We start from the raw sequence: 17,296 nt of genomic DNA, 5'->3' as shown, positions 1-17,296 counted from the left end.
ATAACTAGGCACATACATTGCACTGCCTGCTTATCTGTGAAGGAGTTGCTTCCTCTGTTACCCCAAACTAACCACTCGCAAACTCACTATGCAGTTTAGTGATGTCAGAGACAATTACTTCTTCAAAAAAAAATTCTTTCAGTTTCCAGGAAGTCAAGAGGGTTTTTCTTAAGTTGCTGCAGTAATGCTCAGCTTCCTTAATTCAAATGAAGTAGATTATTTTCAGCTATTTCTTTCTACTGAGGAGCTACAAGACTTAACTTTTCAAAAGGACTGGATTTAACAGTCATTCTTTCTCTTCATATTCACTTTTCTATTGCATACGTTCACTGAGTCCCTTCTGTGTTATGGATGCTTCTTGAGATTTCTGTTGTGAGAAAGAGAAACGCAAACCATCAGTCAACAAAACCCTTATACTGGCAACAAGGCCTTCATAAAAAGATGCATCCTCAAGTGAAGTGACTGCTGATTAATTTAAAACCCTTTAAACATGGGTTATATTCCTGAATCCTTCCGCAAGGATGCAGTTCTAGGTATGACAGTAATACACAACAAATGGATAGAGGCAGTCTAATTCTGTTTTCTGTAATGTTCAGTTCCTAATTAGATAGCTCAATGCAATTCTTCACCATGATAGTGCCAGAGGATTGTTGTCCCTTTCCTGGTGTTGATGCAAGGTACACCAAAGACGTTTTCCCTCACTGCATGCACTGAGATAGTACTCAACAAGTTGATAAAAAAGTGCCCATTATATAGTAGGTTACAAAGGGAATAGATGTTGGGATTCCTTCTTTTAGTGGAGGTTTCAAAGATTTTAAAAGAACTAGCAGAATCCTGTCACAAGACAGATAAAGAAGGGAAGAGAATACATTTGTGCTTATTCTTCATATCATAAGTCCTCTGGAGACTTCCTAAACATCACTCAGGAAAAAGTTGCACAAATTCACATAGTAATTCACAGATTACATGAGTGAATCAAACTCCTAAGATTAAACGCAGCTTCTACACATCCAACTTTGAGTCAAGTCTTATAACGCAGGCCAAAATCTTAGCTTCCATTAAGCAGTATGTCTCTGTACAAACTGGCTGTAACAATAATTATATTGTAAATGTATTCAGAAGAAAACTGATAGTGATATCAGTCTGACACTCCAGAGACTCCAACTTTGATATATAACAACTTCATCATCCTGGAGTTGTCGCGAATTGAATTTGGACTATAGCCATACATTGTCTGCAGCACTAACATCTTAGTCCCTGTTATCTTAGACAAAACCAGGATAGCAGAAGGGATGAAGTGTGCCATCTGATTAAGAGAATGCATGATATCCCGTGGAGAATTTCACATAAAGTCTCTCAACAAGAACCAGGCTCCATTTCTACCTGACCTTCCCCAACAGTTTTATGCAACCTCCAGTCAACTTTTCAAGCTGTGCCCCCAAGACAAATTCCTGCACAGTGGACCTTTTCTGGCTGTGTGATATTTACACAGCCTCCATAGCACTTAAATATTGCAACATATCATATAGATTATTTAGGGATAACATCACACACTCTAGCCATCATACAATTCAGGTATAATATTATTACATTCATTTAACAGTTGAGAAAACATAAACCATTAACTGTTAAAATTACTGACCAAAGTTACAAATGAACCTCATGGAAGATTCAGAGAAGTCTCAGTGAAGTAATGAGAAGAAAAATCTCTCTTTGTGAGAGCAGATCCTTCAGTCAGTAAATTATTTCAGTGCACACTTTCTGACAGTGAACCACTGCCCTGTAACTGAGAGAGAACAAACACCTTCACAGAAATTACATACTGTCTTTGATTTCAGATTAGTCTCAGATGTTTTAATATTCCATCTGCTTGCAGTGCATTTGAAATACAAATCTCAGTAGTCTGTCTACTTGACATTTGTCTATATGGACAACTGGGAAAGAAATAAAGAATATCATGGTACTAAAACACTGGCTTTTCAAGACTCTATTTAAGAAGCCGATATTTTTACTGACAGATGCCAAGTGCATTTTAGTCACTAAGTTCTCAAAACAACTGCAGACCTGGCCTAAGAAGAAGAGAAGGAGGAAGGAAGTGTGTCAAAAAAGCAAACTCAAGATTTCTCCCCTCATAATAAGCCTTTGAAAGCAGGTAATTATCAACTAAATATACAAAGCTGGAAGTTACAAAAAACAAAAGTTCAGATTTAAGCAAAAAACATAGAATCAGCCAAAGGGAATCAATATGTATACTCTGCTAGCATTTTCATTAGAAAAACCTAAATGTCAAGGGATATAAAGCTGTGTGTAATTGGAGGACTTCAGAACTGACAGAGCAATCTGAGCTCTACTGATTAATAAAGGGGGCAGTTTAGTTCCTCTCAGCCACAGGGAAGGTCAGGAAATGGTTGTTGTAGACTTGCTGAGTGGAAAACATGGTCCATAAAAGCAGTTGTTCCAGAAAAAGAAAGAGAAGAAGATGCGTAGGGCTGACTGATGGCCAGGGTATAAACTCTTCTGTTTCACCCTTTTGTCAAGGAGAGGTTGCTTGGTTTTGCTAGCTAAGATCACTGGATTGTGAGCAAACCAGAGAACAGACGACAAAGTATGGGAATTTCAGTTCTAGTGTGGTTCAGACTTGTGCTGAAAGCAATACTATGAAGATGCTATAGTGGGATTTTATACTTATTGTCTTATATTAAGCTCCATATCACAGTGGTTCATTCTGCAGCTTTCTATAAATTAATATATTATGGCTACACCAATGTATTTACACCCCATATGTTATCTCCTATTCATGTCTTACACAGAATTAATCACAAATATGTTTAAGACTATTAGAACACATGAAGTCTTTTCCCAAACATAAACCGCAATCGTCTTCTCAAGGATAAACCCAAAACCCCACTTTTGGGGGATTGGGAGGGGATTATTTTACTCTACTTGCAGATTGAGTAATGGGCTATTAAAATAAATCCTTTCTCAGGACACAACCTTAATTTTTAATCAGCCAAATGATTACGTCAGTATGAAACTACAGCAGTATACTTCCCCTGCACTGGAAAGAATCAAAGCCAGAACCATCAATTTGTATGATTAAGGATTTCTAAAATGAAATTAAAAAATATGTAGATGTTTAAGTTACCCATCTCTTTGGAAGTGTCTCTCTTTTGTGATTTATGAAAAGAGCCAAAATACCCCAAACAAACAATGTAAGAAGCAAATCTTTCATTGTCTGATTCACCTATCATGCAATACAGTAGATTTGTTAAATTACCATAAATGTCTCCATATTCTGTGCATTTAAACACCCGCTTAAAGGGCAATTATATCACAACTGCAATCAAAGTCTGAAAATATGAAATGCCAATAACAATCAGTTTTCCTTTCAATTTATATCTGGAGCCTTTGGAAAAAGATCACAAATACATGCCTCCTGCTTCATATCAAAATTTTAAAGAATACAGCCCTTGAAATATAGAGAAAAGAAAGGAAATTCAAAGGAGAAAGAAGTAAAGCAATATGTCCTTGCTTCAGATGAGCTGCAAATAATCTTATGAACCAATTCACATAATTTTACAGGAAAATACATTGAAATTATAATCATAAAATAATTAGATTCATTCTGTCCTAATGAAGTGGTTTATGACATAAATTTTTGTTATATGACACTAATTATGCCATTTGAAAATATTTCTATGTGAAGCTACCATATATTTGCAGATAAATTAACCATCCCAGATATAGTCTAAACTTTTTTTTTTTTAATAAATTGGAAAGGCAAATAACAAATGAAACAAACTCACAAAGAATAACAGAAACGTAAAATTAGTTGCATTTCAGAACTAGCTAATATTTTACGGGAATATATGCAAGCTATATTCAGCTTCAACACCTAAAATACATTACAACTGGGTTTGATTGACAGTTGCCAGAGAAAAACATTTGGCTCTACTCTATGAATGAAATTAAATCTCAAAGAAACGTACTATTAGATTCTGTATATTCAGATACTCCATCCTTGCAATAGATTTCTGAAACAGATGATGTAAGGGGGGAGAAAAATCAAATTATTCTATGGAAAGATACAATGAACATTCCCAGTGTTTTTGATTTGGATCGATTTACACATGACCCAGATGTCCCACATGAGAATAATAGTTGTTGAATAAGGAGATGATGGTAAAGATATCATCAACTCTCATTCCCAATTCTTTCTCTCCCACCTCTGTACACCTCCCTTGAACCAAGAGTGCCCCTCTGGCATGGAAGTATTTCCCTTCTAACCACATATACGCTGTTCTTGGCAGAGTGACTTGAGTTAGGTGGAAAGAGGAGTCTCAGCACAGATAGACCTTTCAGTGACAGCCCTAAACTGTTTCCGTAAATGGGGGAAGTGGAAGGGCAACTGCTCCTGCTCCCTGGGCTGAGCCTTAGCCCTAGGCCTAGTCAATTGTGCCCCTGGTTAAGCCAGGAGGGAGGTCTGGTTCCCTCACTGCTAATGAGACTACAGCATCAGAGCAAGGAGTTGTGATCCTCAAAACACTACAAACGCTCATCCTCCTGCACAATCTTTCATAAAACATCAGGCAAAAATTCTGTAGTTATTCAGTGACTGATCCTAGATAGTGCAAAAGCTCTGCCCAGATCCCAAACATTCTTAGAGCTTGCTGAGAGAGACCAAGATCTATAATAGCCTCCACAGTCGCTGCCAACTTCCTTTCTACCAGGAGGCATTTCTCTAGCTTCGTTTTATAAGTTGTGCTGCACAAAGGCATCAGATTACAGAGTGCACTGGGCATGGTGTGATCTTCAAACACTACTACACAAAGCATTTCATATTTTTTGCTTCTGAAGGCATCATTACATAGCGGTGGTCCTGCTCGGCCAGGTCTTACCACACTGTGTAGGCAATAGCAAGGCAGAGGAAGAGAAAATTCAGCTGAACATGCTTGATTCTGTGGTTATACAGAATTTCCTTTCCCAGAGTATTTCACCGACTCAAAACCAAATGGACAGCCTGGGCTGTACCTGCTCATGCCATGCAGGAGCTCACAGGGAATGAAGTCACCCATGAAGGCAATTGTACTCAAGTGGGAAACTTGCAAAAAGGGGCCACAGCATTTTCAATACATCTAAGAAAGGGAAAGGATGAGCAACTACTGGAGAGTAAAAAGGTACCCACGTAGGCCAGATAAACATAAGCACTTCTCCATAGCTCCTGCTCTACAATAGCTTTACTAGGAGGCAGTTCAGAGTATGTGGCATCTTGCTTGTTTCAGTACAGACTCCTGCCTTATTTCCTCCCTCCAGGTAACAGTAGCATCCGTGTCTGTGTGTGTGTGAGAGAGAGAGGGAGAGAAAGAGCACACATGACACCTCTGCCCTGGAACAACTCTATCATATGCTAATACAGCTAAAAAATCCCTTACTGTTCTTTGGGGAGAAGCCAAGGAGCTGGTTCCTATTCCAATGAAGGGTAGAGGAAATTAGAGAACAGCCATAAAAAAACCTAGAGGCAGGGAGACCGTGAACTCTTCATCCTTATAAGCGACTTTGAGACTCCCCTCTTCCACCCCACAGAGTGTTCCCAAAACCATTCCCTTTCTCTGCCTGGTACCACAGGACTGGAAAGATGGAGGGAAGGCAAAAGTAACCAGGGTATGAGCAGCTTTTTCATACTGTCACAAGCCAAATAAATTTGTGTCTCAGGTTGGATTGTCATGGGTTGCCCCCAAAAGATTGGGCCACCCTGTACGTGCCATCAGGATTCAAATAACAGCCATGCTTACCCTGCACGCTAACACCCACAGGGCCCATGACACCCAGAAGCTATTATTCCTGGTGCTTGCTGTGTTCAATGCCATAGGAACTGTGACTGAAAGGTGCCAATGAAACCACAATCTTTTTGTTCTCTCTCCATACAATTTCATGCTGCTTGGTTTCACCTTGTGTTCATTTCGCTAAGAGTTTAGCCAAATAAACAATGGGACATTCATCTTCCTCACCCAACACAACTTCCAAGTCCAGATTTTTAAAGTCAGTATGGCATCACTTTGGCATTCATTGCAAAGAATTTTAACTGGGTTGGATTTTTTGTTTTTATTAAGTTTTGTTGTTTGGGTTTTTTTAATTCAGTCATTGACATTCTCCACTGGTACCTAAACCTGATGCTGTTTTGGGTTAATGTGTTTACAAAACATTGTATAAATTAGTGTTCTCAAGAAATGTATTCTTGAGAACCCACCTTTGTTTTCTTTTTGTCCAGAGACCTTGAAAGAATAAAGTACAGAGCATGTAATTCAATAAAAATGAAAATCTCTACATACTCCATACATCGCTTGTATTTAAAGTTATGCAGACTTTCTTTGTTTTGTATACTTTTCCTTGCATGGAAGTCAGCTCATATGGCTCAGCTCAGTTACACTGATATTCAGCATGGCTGCGCATCAGAATTAAGCAGTTCCACAGAATCTGAAGGCACACACCTTAGCAAACACTAATGGACACAGGACAAATTCCTCCCAAGGGCAACTCTGTTTAAATAAAGGGAGCTACCTCAATAATGCATTTCATCCTGTAAAATTAATTTGACAGCCTTACTGTGAAAACATTGTTCGTGCTAGAGAATATATGTTATCATACTCTTAATTTTTTGTTGGATATTTGCCAAGGAATCAATTTTGCACATACTGTTTCAGGCTTGTTTGCAATTGCCAAGAACTATTTCTTGAAGAAAGAAAACATTTTTACTTAAAGTCATATTCGTTCAAATTATTTTAAGGTCAAAAGTAAACAATACAGCTTTTTGTGCAGGCATACTGCTATGCTGCTATCAACCCTCAGGCAATGATGACTTGACATCTTCGCTTCATATGTTGCCTGCGTGATCTATGCTGTACCTGCTAGGGACAGAGATCATATTTTGGTATCCCTGAGGCACTATTTACAATCTGGCCCAAAATGAGCAATAAGTCTATGATAAATTCTCAGAAGTGCCAGGCACTTCTTGCTTACATGTAAAATCATTCCAGGATAACACTAGGCACAATAACTGTGAAATGGGTGTTCTTGAACAGCTCTTTTTAACATGCCCCCTTAGAATTTGCTGCCCTTAGACAGTGGCAGCATACTCATAAGCACTGGGTAAGATTTGTGCTGAACATCTGCTCCTCCTGGTTTTGAACGACTGCTGGGTGCTGAGAACAGCTCAGGGTTTAGCTTCGTATACAGCGTTCAAAAATTGCACAATGAATAAGTTTCTTTCACATTATGAAACATCAAATAAACATTTTTACCCATAGTGTCTTTTCTTCGTATCCTCCCACCATCCAGTTTGAAAGGGAAAATGAAATGGAGAGACAACGTTTATTTGAATATTTGCTACCCATGGACCACTCCTTGTTGAACTCTCATTCAGAAGAGCCCTTCAACAATAGCAGATTTGTCCTTCTCTTAGTCCAATTCTCCTATTTTTGCCCAGTTTCATTTCTCCTAGTAGTAACTTCTAGATTCTTATATACACTCGTGACTTTGTCTCAGCAAATGAACAACCACAGCTCTAAAAAGCAGTGAGCAGAATGCCAGGCAGGGAGCTGTGCTCTGCACAATCATACTGAAACTCAGGAGTGCCACAGCAGCTAGAAGTACTAAACAAGCTCCCTCTGTGCAGGATCTGCTCTATTACGTTCACCAAATCCACCCTACCTTTAGCAAAACTGATTACTTGCTTCCTGATTGCTTACTCTATTAGCTAATCTGTGTCTGCTAGTTAATTTTCCCAAATTATATGCAAAATTATACACAACTATATGACATCTGCAGTAAATGCTGTCTTACCTGCACCATACAGAAAGTCATAGTTGTGCCATATTTGCAGAAGGCCTGACAGAACATGAGTCAAAGCAATAGTAACACCAGCCAACACAAGAGAGCCCACACAGAAAAAGAAGAAAATGCCTGCAGAAACAACCTTTCCCAAAGTATTTCCATTCTGGTTTCAAAAGAGCACTCACGTACTTCATTGCAGTTCACTGGGCATTCCCTTATCTCTTGGACATTTTTTCCTGTGTGCTCTGTAGAATACTTAAAGACACGTCTGTTTATTCTGAAGCTAGAGCTAACTGCTGGCTAGTCTGTGTCATAAAATGAGTAGATCAGCTTGCTTTCTGCGAGTTCTCTGACCATTTTTCAGTTTTTCTTAAGTAGGTATCTTCTGTGACATTAACCTATGTACTATTTGCTTCTAGCACTGTTTTCTGCTTCCATCCGGACTGCTTCCCACCTAGGATGCCAGATTCATTGTCACACACTATTAGCTGTGGTCTGCAAGTCCTCCCAGTGTTTTCTATCCATCAGATGGCAGTGCTTATACCCAAGAGAATTTGTGTTCATTTTTCCAATAAGATACAGGATAACTTTATACCAAATACTTTCCTAACATCCAAACTATGATTATTTTTTGGATAGAAATGTATTCCCACATCTGACTGCAGTCATTATGGTACAGAAGCACAAAAATTACTTTGAGCAAGGTATTTACAAGCATAAACCACAAATATTTACCTAGAAGGCTGGTCTGCTTACAGCAATGCTGTCAGCCATCTTCTGATAGCCCATCTCTTACCCTTTTCCACATTTTGACACGATTTTTCTCTCTGGGGCTGTCCAAATGGGTTAGATAGATGTCTCCAAAGATAGGCATGTGGCAGGCATTACTTCTTCCTCAGTGGCTTGTCAAGAAACTACTGCTATGAAACTAAGAGTCCAGAAGATTTCTATAATCTTAACTCATAATATCCACCTTTGAGTTTGAAACAGGAAACCAGACTGATCCCATAGATTTACCTTGCACATCAGGGTTTATGTCACATCCCCCTCCCTCAGTTTCCCTGCCTGTAAGTTCTTCAATTTATATATTTCACACACACACTGTAGGCCATCTTAAAATGTGGCAAGTTCAAAATGCTGAAGCTCAGAAAAAGTCTGTCTAAAGATACACTGGTTGTCTTTGTTTATTCTCACAGTATAAAACCAACAAAGTAATTAGCACAGGTAGTAAATTCAAACCTTCTTAAAAGAAAAAGAGTTATCAAAACTGGAAGAAAACATTGACAAATAGCTCACTATAAGCAGAGACAAACTTTTCTGAGGAGTTTCTGTAGCATAAAAAGACTTCTGTAACACTGAAAATCCCATGAAACTACATCCTGGGACATACACTTTTGAAATACATTTATAAAGTATTGCCACAGAAACAGTTTCTATTCAGTCTTGTGAAAGTCCATGTACCTTGCTTATTTGCTCCTTTAGTAGAAGTGCTAAAAAAACCCTGGTATTACTACCCATCTTCCCTGACTGACATAAAATGAGTCAGTGTTAAAAAAAAAAAAAAAATCACAACACATGTAAGAAATGGGGGAAGGGTGAAGAGCAGAAGTAAAAAATATGTGAGATGCATTGCAATAGCATGGAAAGAAGGTTACTTGCTGCATGTTATATGTACTTCTTGGTCAAAATATTTCAAATTGATTAGTTGTCTGCAATAATAATTATATTAAATCCAAATTTACCAGACTATCAGCCTTCTCATTTTCTCTGCTACCTCCATACTGATTACACCCTTCCTTGTAATCAAGAGTGTTATTTGTCTTGGGACATAGAAAACACTTACTGCAGATTAAAAATGACAATGGAAAAGAAAAACTGAAGATAATTAGATTATTCAGGAAAATGAGATCTGCAGTTAGGACCTACCAAATTTAAGATGATCTGGCTGATCTTTTTAGATACATATTCATTTGGCCTTCTCCATATTTCTACACTATTCAGAAAGTTCAGTGAAAATCATCCTACTTGGGTAGACTGGCATCTAGTCTGAGTGAGAAGTGCAGAAGGTAAATCTGAGCAAAAGTGAGAGAGAGACTCAATTAAGTATTTCAATTTCATTAAAAGGATTAAAATGAGTATTTGTATAAAAGGTAATTTATGCAATTTCAAATGCTTCTCTCTCACTTCTTGTTAATGGGCATAATTAAAATCAGCTAACAGTGGTGCAGAAATATTGGAAATCTATACTTTTAAAGTAACAGCCGGGTAAACAGTAGGCTCTTGTGTGAGACAAATTGTGGCAGAGAGCCAAGTAAATACTTGAGTGATTTAAAAACAGGTAAGAGAAAAGACAGCACGGGGAAATTAAACACCTGAAACAAAGAAGTTTGTTTCATTATTTTTGTTTTATAGCTTATTTTGATTTCACTGTAGGATATTTTGTAATAAACACTCAAAGACATTTAGCACAAATTGGCTGTTTTAATTGTGTCAGAAAAGCTCAAGAAACATATTGCTGGGGCCTTATAAACACATACAATATGTTTACTGCATACAATGCAACGGAATAGCCAAAAATAGCCAAAAGAGAATGGTGGAGGAGGAGGAGGGAAAGCTTGTACTCTACCATGCTGAAACAGTCCATGCTGTGATATTCCCAAAACACCTGGAATTCTCAGAGTATGTAAACAACTGAATCACAACAGGAATAAAACAGTATCAGATTCCTTTAGTTCACACACACACAAAAAAAACCCCACAACCTTTCACATCTCTCACAAAGAAATATCACAATTTCACAACAGCTAATTTTATAATTTGTGCTCATGTGTACACTGCCAGAAATCTTAATATCGCTATTTTCTTCAGTTTGTTTTAAAAAATTACACAGTGTTAGTAGTATGAATTCTGGCATAGCAAGAATAGCTGATTTTTCCCATATCAATCTCAGGCTGACATACTAACTGAGGTAATGTGCTCTCCCCCTCCCAAGATCAGCATAAAATATTTGCACATCCTCTTTCTGCCTTACAGCAAGTGTTATTTCCTATACTTAGTAAGTTAGGAAACATCACAGAAGATGAAACCCCATGCAACAATTATTTAGCAAGAGGGTCTGTCTGTCGTTGTCGTCTTCTCATACTTAAGAGTTTAGGAAATTCTGGGATAAAGTAAAGAGGCATTATTTAAAACTTTTTTTTTAATGCAAAACAAGAAAAACTTGTTAGCTAAACATTGCCTAAAGCAAAGTCAGTCTATCAAGCCTGTAAACTGGTAAACAAAAATTAAGGTTTTTCCTTCAGACAAAGGTATACTGAGAAAGATATCAACCTCATTTCAGTTTGACATCCCAGCTTTATTTTCAGTTTGCTGATGTTCAGCAAGTTGCCCCATACTGATCAATGGAGATACATCCTGGAGGGGTGAAGTTTCAGACAAATTTTACCCCCTCCTCCAGCACACTATCATTTTAGGTGGAAGACACCAACCACTATAGAAAAATACAGATGCACAAAGCAGTTTTTCTAAGAAAAGCAATTAATCTGATAATTTTACTTTCCTTCTTCTACTGTAAACAGGAACATAATTTAAAGACAGATGATAATAGAGAACAAAATAAGACCAGCTTGCCCTCCACTGTCTCTGACCCAGAAAATCCTTTGTGCTGTTCCTTAGCCTTGGAACCTTCCTTTCTCCAAGTTTCCCACATTAGCCTGGAAAAATACCTACCAACATCTAAACTTTCTCACTACTGTTCACAGATAGCTCACCTTCTTAAATCCAAATCTTTAAGGTCAGACTTCTACTTCCTTCTAGCTGGAAGTGATATCTTTCGCATACTACTACAATATTTGGACAGTGAAAGCACCAAATACCAGTCTTGAGGAAACCAAGCCCCAGTCAAACCCTCAACTTTGGGGACCTTTGGGCAAGGTGGGGACTTCAGTCTTCAATCCCTTTTGTTTCCATGAGGAACAGAAGCAGGGTGAGAAAAGGGAAGTTCCAAAATGAGGTGGGAAGAGCTTTTCTCTGCTGTTTCCATAGTGGCCTCTGCTCTGCTCCAAGAGGTAATGGGGATAGAAAAAGTGTTTTTGAGAAAGTCTGTTTTTGATATATGTCCTAGCTCAGTGTTGGAAAGTTCAGCAGACTGAAAATGTACATATTCTTTGTACAACCATCCAACCTTTGAACCCCTTGAAGATCCTGCATCTTTACTTATTTACCTAAAGAGTTTCATGCCTTCATTAACATTCAAATTAATTAAGGAAAAAAAAAAAGAGTTAGTGTTGTGTGATCTACAATAGTTAAACTTTGTTAAACCATTTTTATAAATTATCTACGCCAGTCTTCAAAACCTCTTAAAATTGCTTATTGATCAAGCAAAAGCTCAAAAGGAAAAACAAACCCCAAAAGTCTTGTCAAATAGATTATCTGTCTTGAATGCAAGCAAATACCCACTTAAAGTACTTTACTGCTGATACTTGTTGTGCTGCGTTTATCAATAGTTTACGTATTGGAAGCAAGTTTTGTTTAACTGCAATGTTAGATACACTTAATGCCTTTCCTGTCAATTACACCATGAAAGATCAGCAGCAGTGTTTTCAAGACTGTCAGTTTAAGACTATGAGGCCCCAAAAAGCTATGACTGAAGTTGATATAACTGAAAAACAGTAAAGACTCCTGACTGCTGCTTTCTGCTTTTGCCTCAGCTTGGCCTGCAAAGTGATGCTGCTCTCAGCTTTCCAAGAGTTTCACTTTGTGGTTCCTGTATGATAATTACCAAGGCCTAGCAATGGGGCAGAGCTGCAAAATTCATAACTGAGAGCCTGAATATAAACTTCTTTTCTGGGTAAGTGAAATCCAAGCTACATTGGTGATGCCACAATTTCGTTCATGTTGTCTCTAGTAGATCTCTTTGAAGAAGGACTTTCTGGAGATCAGCTAAGGTGTTTTGATGCAGCTCACTGCTGGTCCCTGAAGTTAAGAAATACTCTGGAAGCTAAAACCAGCAGTGTTTATATGTAGCCCCCCAGTCCCCAACCTCATTTTAACATATTGAAACATTTTATGTCAGTGCATGCCTTCTTACCTTTGGATTGTTTGGATGAAAAGACTGGTCCTTTGGGGACAATCTAATTAGTATCTCACATATCATTCTATACATCAGGGGTACCAAGCTCCTTGTCACCAGTATGGCTTTGTGTCTGAAATGCCACAGGAGCCAGCACTTTCTTACTGAAGTGGAAGAGTGCAGTGACAGATAAATACTACACAAATTCTCATTTAAGGACTACTTTAAAGATTCAGTAAAACTTTTTTAGTCAGTTGCCTCAGGTTCTTCTAAATTGATAACCTGGTTTCTTAGTTCTTGTCATGATACATTGGATGATTTGAAGTTTGCGCTGAACTAAAGCATACATGACACTGACTCCCAGGTTCTGCAGGACCAGTGAACCCTGCTCTGGGGCAGTGGAGGGGTTGCAGAAGTGTGCAGAAATTTGAAGCTCTGTCCAGTCCAAGTGCTGAGAGCACATCTCTCGCTCTGCGTGGCTCGTGGCTGCTCTTTCAGCTTGTTGATGGAATCCAGTTGACAAGATAGGACTTGAACATGTTGTACAGAACAAAATGGTCCATTAGATAGCCCTCCCTAATACCACTTTTCAGCAGTACATTTGACAAGATGTGTGTTATATCTCAGTATGTTTTGGCTTGTAGTTTAACCATACATTTCAATCTACCTATAGTATACACAGTTGCTAGTATCTCCTCCTTCCCTTACCAGCTAATGAGGTGTGAGGTTGGGTTTTCTATGGTTAGAAAGCCATAGCTGTTGCTTTATGGCCATTTCTGCAGCATTCTTTAGAATAAATTGAACATATTCATATTTGGAAGACATACTGTATTACTAGTGCAGAGATCTATGCTGTCCTTCTCCTAAGCTGGGGACAAGCACTGACAGAGTCTTTCTTCTTTCACCAGATGTCCCCTAACCATACTACTGTTCAGGGAAATGCATGCTTTGATTAATCCAGCTCCATGCAGCACATGTGTTCAGGATGAACAATGCAAATGTGTGTGGGAGGGAAATGGGAGGAAGAGAGTAGAGGATAAAAGTAGATCATGAAGTAAAAAGTTGTGATCACTGCAAATGAAAGCAAGATGCTGGTAATAATCTCAGCAGAGAAAGCATGAACACTGGTACAATGTGCTCCATTATATCCAACTCCATCTAGATGTCAGGTTGCTGTGCTCTACACTCAGCTCTATAGGCATTTGGGAAGTCCCAAGGAGTGATCCAAAGGATCCTCAGTGTGTATGTAGCTGTATATAGGAACATGTACATGAGTATTTACACAGGTAGGAAGTTGCAAAATGGTTGTCATTTTTAGATGGAAGGCTAAGAGGATCCTTTACATGTTCCATATTTGGGTAAATGGAACATGTTTTGTGTTCCATGTTAGACAGAAACATTTGATCGTGTACTTGTTTTAAGCAACTCTTCATACTGCCCAGCTCAGCAAGGTTAATATTCACATTTGCTGCTAAAATTAATGTCAATAGCATTTAAAGGGTCACTTCTTAGAAGCTTTAAGCTCTAAGAACCAGAGAAAATACATATCTAACAAGAGAACTGGTAACTTCAATTTATAGCTTGACCTTGAATTATGGGAAAATATTTTATAACATCTCAGATTTATGATTCTCCTTCCTGGAGACCCCAACTGTAAAAATGAGGCTGGACTTCAAGAAGCAAGTTCACTTCTGGTTTTCTTAACAAGATGGTGTCCTTGAGCTGTAGGAATCTTGTAACAATTCAACATAAGCCAGACAAGCTTTCAAGTAATCTATATGCTCCCTTAATTGTCCAATAGCTAAAGGCTTTAAATCCAAGATGAGGTTTGTACTGCCTTATGTCCACAACTACATAGAGACACTGAGCAAAAATTCTAGCTTTTATTACAAAGCTTTCTTGAGATTATGATATTCTTTTTCTCCATATCCAAACCTTAAAAGTACCTTTTCTTTTTCCAGATTTGTATCCTACAAAACCTTTGCACTATAGCATATCCGAATTTTCAAAATTATATCAAACAAAATAGCCATTCTTAGCTATAGAAAGAAATTCAGAGCTAAATGCTTTAAAAGCTTATGGCCTCACTCCTGCATAATGTGTACAACAGACCACTTGTCCTGCAATCAATAAAGTCTGCTAGAATAGGATTTCACTACAGAAAACTTAAATACAACTGTTATTCTCTTGACAGCTTAAACTGATAATGACAGACATGCTTATAATGAATTATTTCCTCTATTTAGGAGCCAAGACCAAAACCTACCTATATGTTATTGCACTGTTTTCTGTTACAGAGTTTTGCACGTCTCATTTATCTTATTTATAAAAGTATAGGGAATTGGAGCACATGATGAAGAAGCAGAGAATAAGAAAACTAAGTTTGTCAGCCTAGAGCAAAAAAAAAGGCTAAAAGGGGATGTTATTGCTGTCTTCAACTAGCTGGTGGGTGGTTATAGAGAAGACAGAGTCAAACACTTCTCAGAAGCGCAAAATGAAAGGATGAGGAACAACAGGCACCAACTGCATAGAGCAAAATTTTGACTCTCTATAAAGAACCAAAGTTTCACAAGGACAGTCATGCACTGGAACGAGCTGACCAAAGCAGCTGTGGAGCACCCATCCTCAGAGTCAAAACTCAATTGGAAATGGCTGTGAGCAACTAACATTGAAGTAAGCCCTGCTCCAAGCAAGGGATACAGGCAGATATGTCCTGAGAGCTTTGCTAGCCCAGGTTATTCTGTAACTGTAACACCATTGCATAAATATGAAGCAGGAGAGTTTCACCAAGTGTTTGGGGAAGGGAGTGGGAGCTGGTTTCTGAAATTTGTTTTTTGTTTGGTTGGTTTTGGGGGGTATTTGTTCTTGTTGTTGTTTTGTGGGATGGGGTTTTTTGTTTCCAACAGCTTCAAAAATGAAAAGTTTACTTTACAGTTACTTTCCCTTTCTTAGTTTCCAGGAGTAACTACAAAACCCTCAGATTTTACTTTGTTTTTTTCTTCAAAGGGTTGCTAGGAATAGATTTCAAATTATCAGAGGTTCCCTTTCTTATTTAGGGCCACTGACTGACCATAAGAAAAATGTATTGAGGCATTAGATGTATTTGTTTGTAATACCAGACACTGAAATTCAAACAGTTCTTCAAGCAAAATTCACAAGAAGGAATTGTGACAGGGAGTCTACAAGATTTACTCTGAAGAAAAAAAATGTGTGTTTAAGAGACCCACGAACCTTCAAAAGAACACCTTCAAAAGGCCCCACCTCACAGCTATAAGGAATTTTCAGAAGTTAATCTATTTACACGAAGTGGAAAGACTTGCAAACTGTACAAGGCAATTACTGGAAACAGTGGTGTAGTATTGAACAAATTGGTCCTGATTTTCCTTGTTTTTTCAAAGAAATCCATTATTTCTTTCATCTACGCTAAAACTATAGGCCAAATCCTGTAGTCCTTACTAAAAAAAAAAGTCATTTTACAGACCTCCTGCTGCTCTTCTGTACAAAGAAAATGAATACTCCAATGAGGTGAAGGGCAGAAGGAAAAGAAGCTTGAAAATACATTCCATATGGAAAGAAAAACTGCATTTAAAATACACCCAATAAACACTAGAGATCTCTTCTAGTGTATTTGAGCAGCTTTTGCTGACATTTATATAACTATTTGTATGTGTCTATACACACACATATATGCACATGTATACACACACACTTCATTCCACATATAGCTATCCAGATTAAAAAGCCTACCCCTTCTTATTTTTAGTCATAACACATTGAAACCCACATATTCCTTGGTATCACTAGCTAATAGTTCCCTGAGATAGTGCTCTATAGTCTCTTCTTGCTGCACGTTTCAAATCAACTTTGTGAACATAATAAAACTATTTCAGGAAGAGAAGGGTAGAAAAGATAACAGATACAGATAAGCAGTAGTGTCTAGTGTAGGCAATTCAAAGTCATCATTACATTTTTTTTTTGTTTTTCTTTTAAAAACATTTTTTTCCCTTCTGGTTTATGCATAAATACTTCTGCCTTCTGCATCCCACTTTTATGTTTCTCCATCTCTCTGGAATTAGCCCTAAGATGCTTCGGGGGGGGGGGGGGGGGGGGCGGGGAGACTTTTAAATTATTTTTGCAGCACAGAGTAGGACTAGTAGAGCTTTCCATCAATATGTGTATGCACATGCACACTCCAACTACCACACTTCCACTGAGGATTCTTCCCTGATCCGTAACTGCCAGTAAGGACCAAAAAAACAATTCCACACTGCAAAACACGGTAGATTGTGAGTCTGGTATTTTTGTACAGCAGCTCTCTAGATTTCATCATGGGAATTTCTTCCCACAGTGTACTGCAAACACAGTAGTATCATTCAGCCTACACACAATAATGTG

The 17,296-nt window shown here is 38.1% G+C and overlaps 1 protein-coding gene across 5 annotated transcripts in view; it reads right to left on the bottom strand.

Moving 5' to 3' along the window:
• The window catches only part of PTPRC (protein tyrosine phosphatase receptor type C), a 95,982-nt gene that overhangs the window by 70,149 nt on the left and 8,537 nt on the right, over positions 1–17,296 (bottom strand). For 4 of the 5 annotated variants that reach the window (XM_049807685.1, XM_049807693.1, XM_049807698.1 and 1 more), the window contains exon 5: positions 262–367. The gene's annotated coding sequence lies outside the window, so the exon portion shown is untranslated. Of the gene's footprint in view, positions 1–16; positions 237–261; positions 368–17,296 lie in introns of those variants that run through there. The other variant, XM_049807686.1, reaches the window with a different exon arrangement.

The sequence above is a fragment of the Accipiter gentilis genome, chromosome 8, assembly GCF_929443795.1.
Source record: "Accipiter gentilis chromosome 8, bAccGen1.1, whole genome shotgun sequence".
In the NCBI taxonomy this organism is placed as follows: Eukaryota; Metazoa; Chordata; class Aves; order Accipitriformes; family Accipitridae; genus Astur; species Astur gentilis.
Note: the sequence above shows the minus strand (reverse complement) of the source record. Positions and strands in the feature narration are given on the sequence as shown.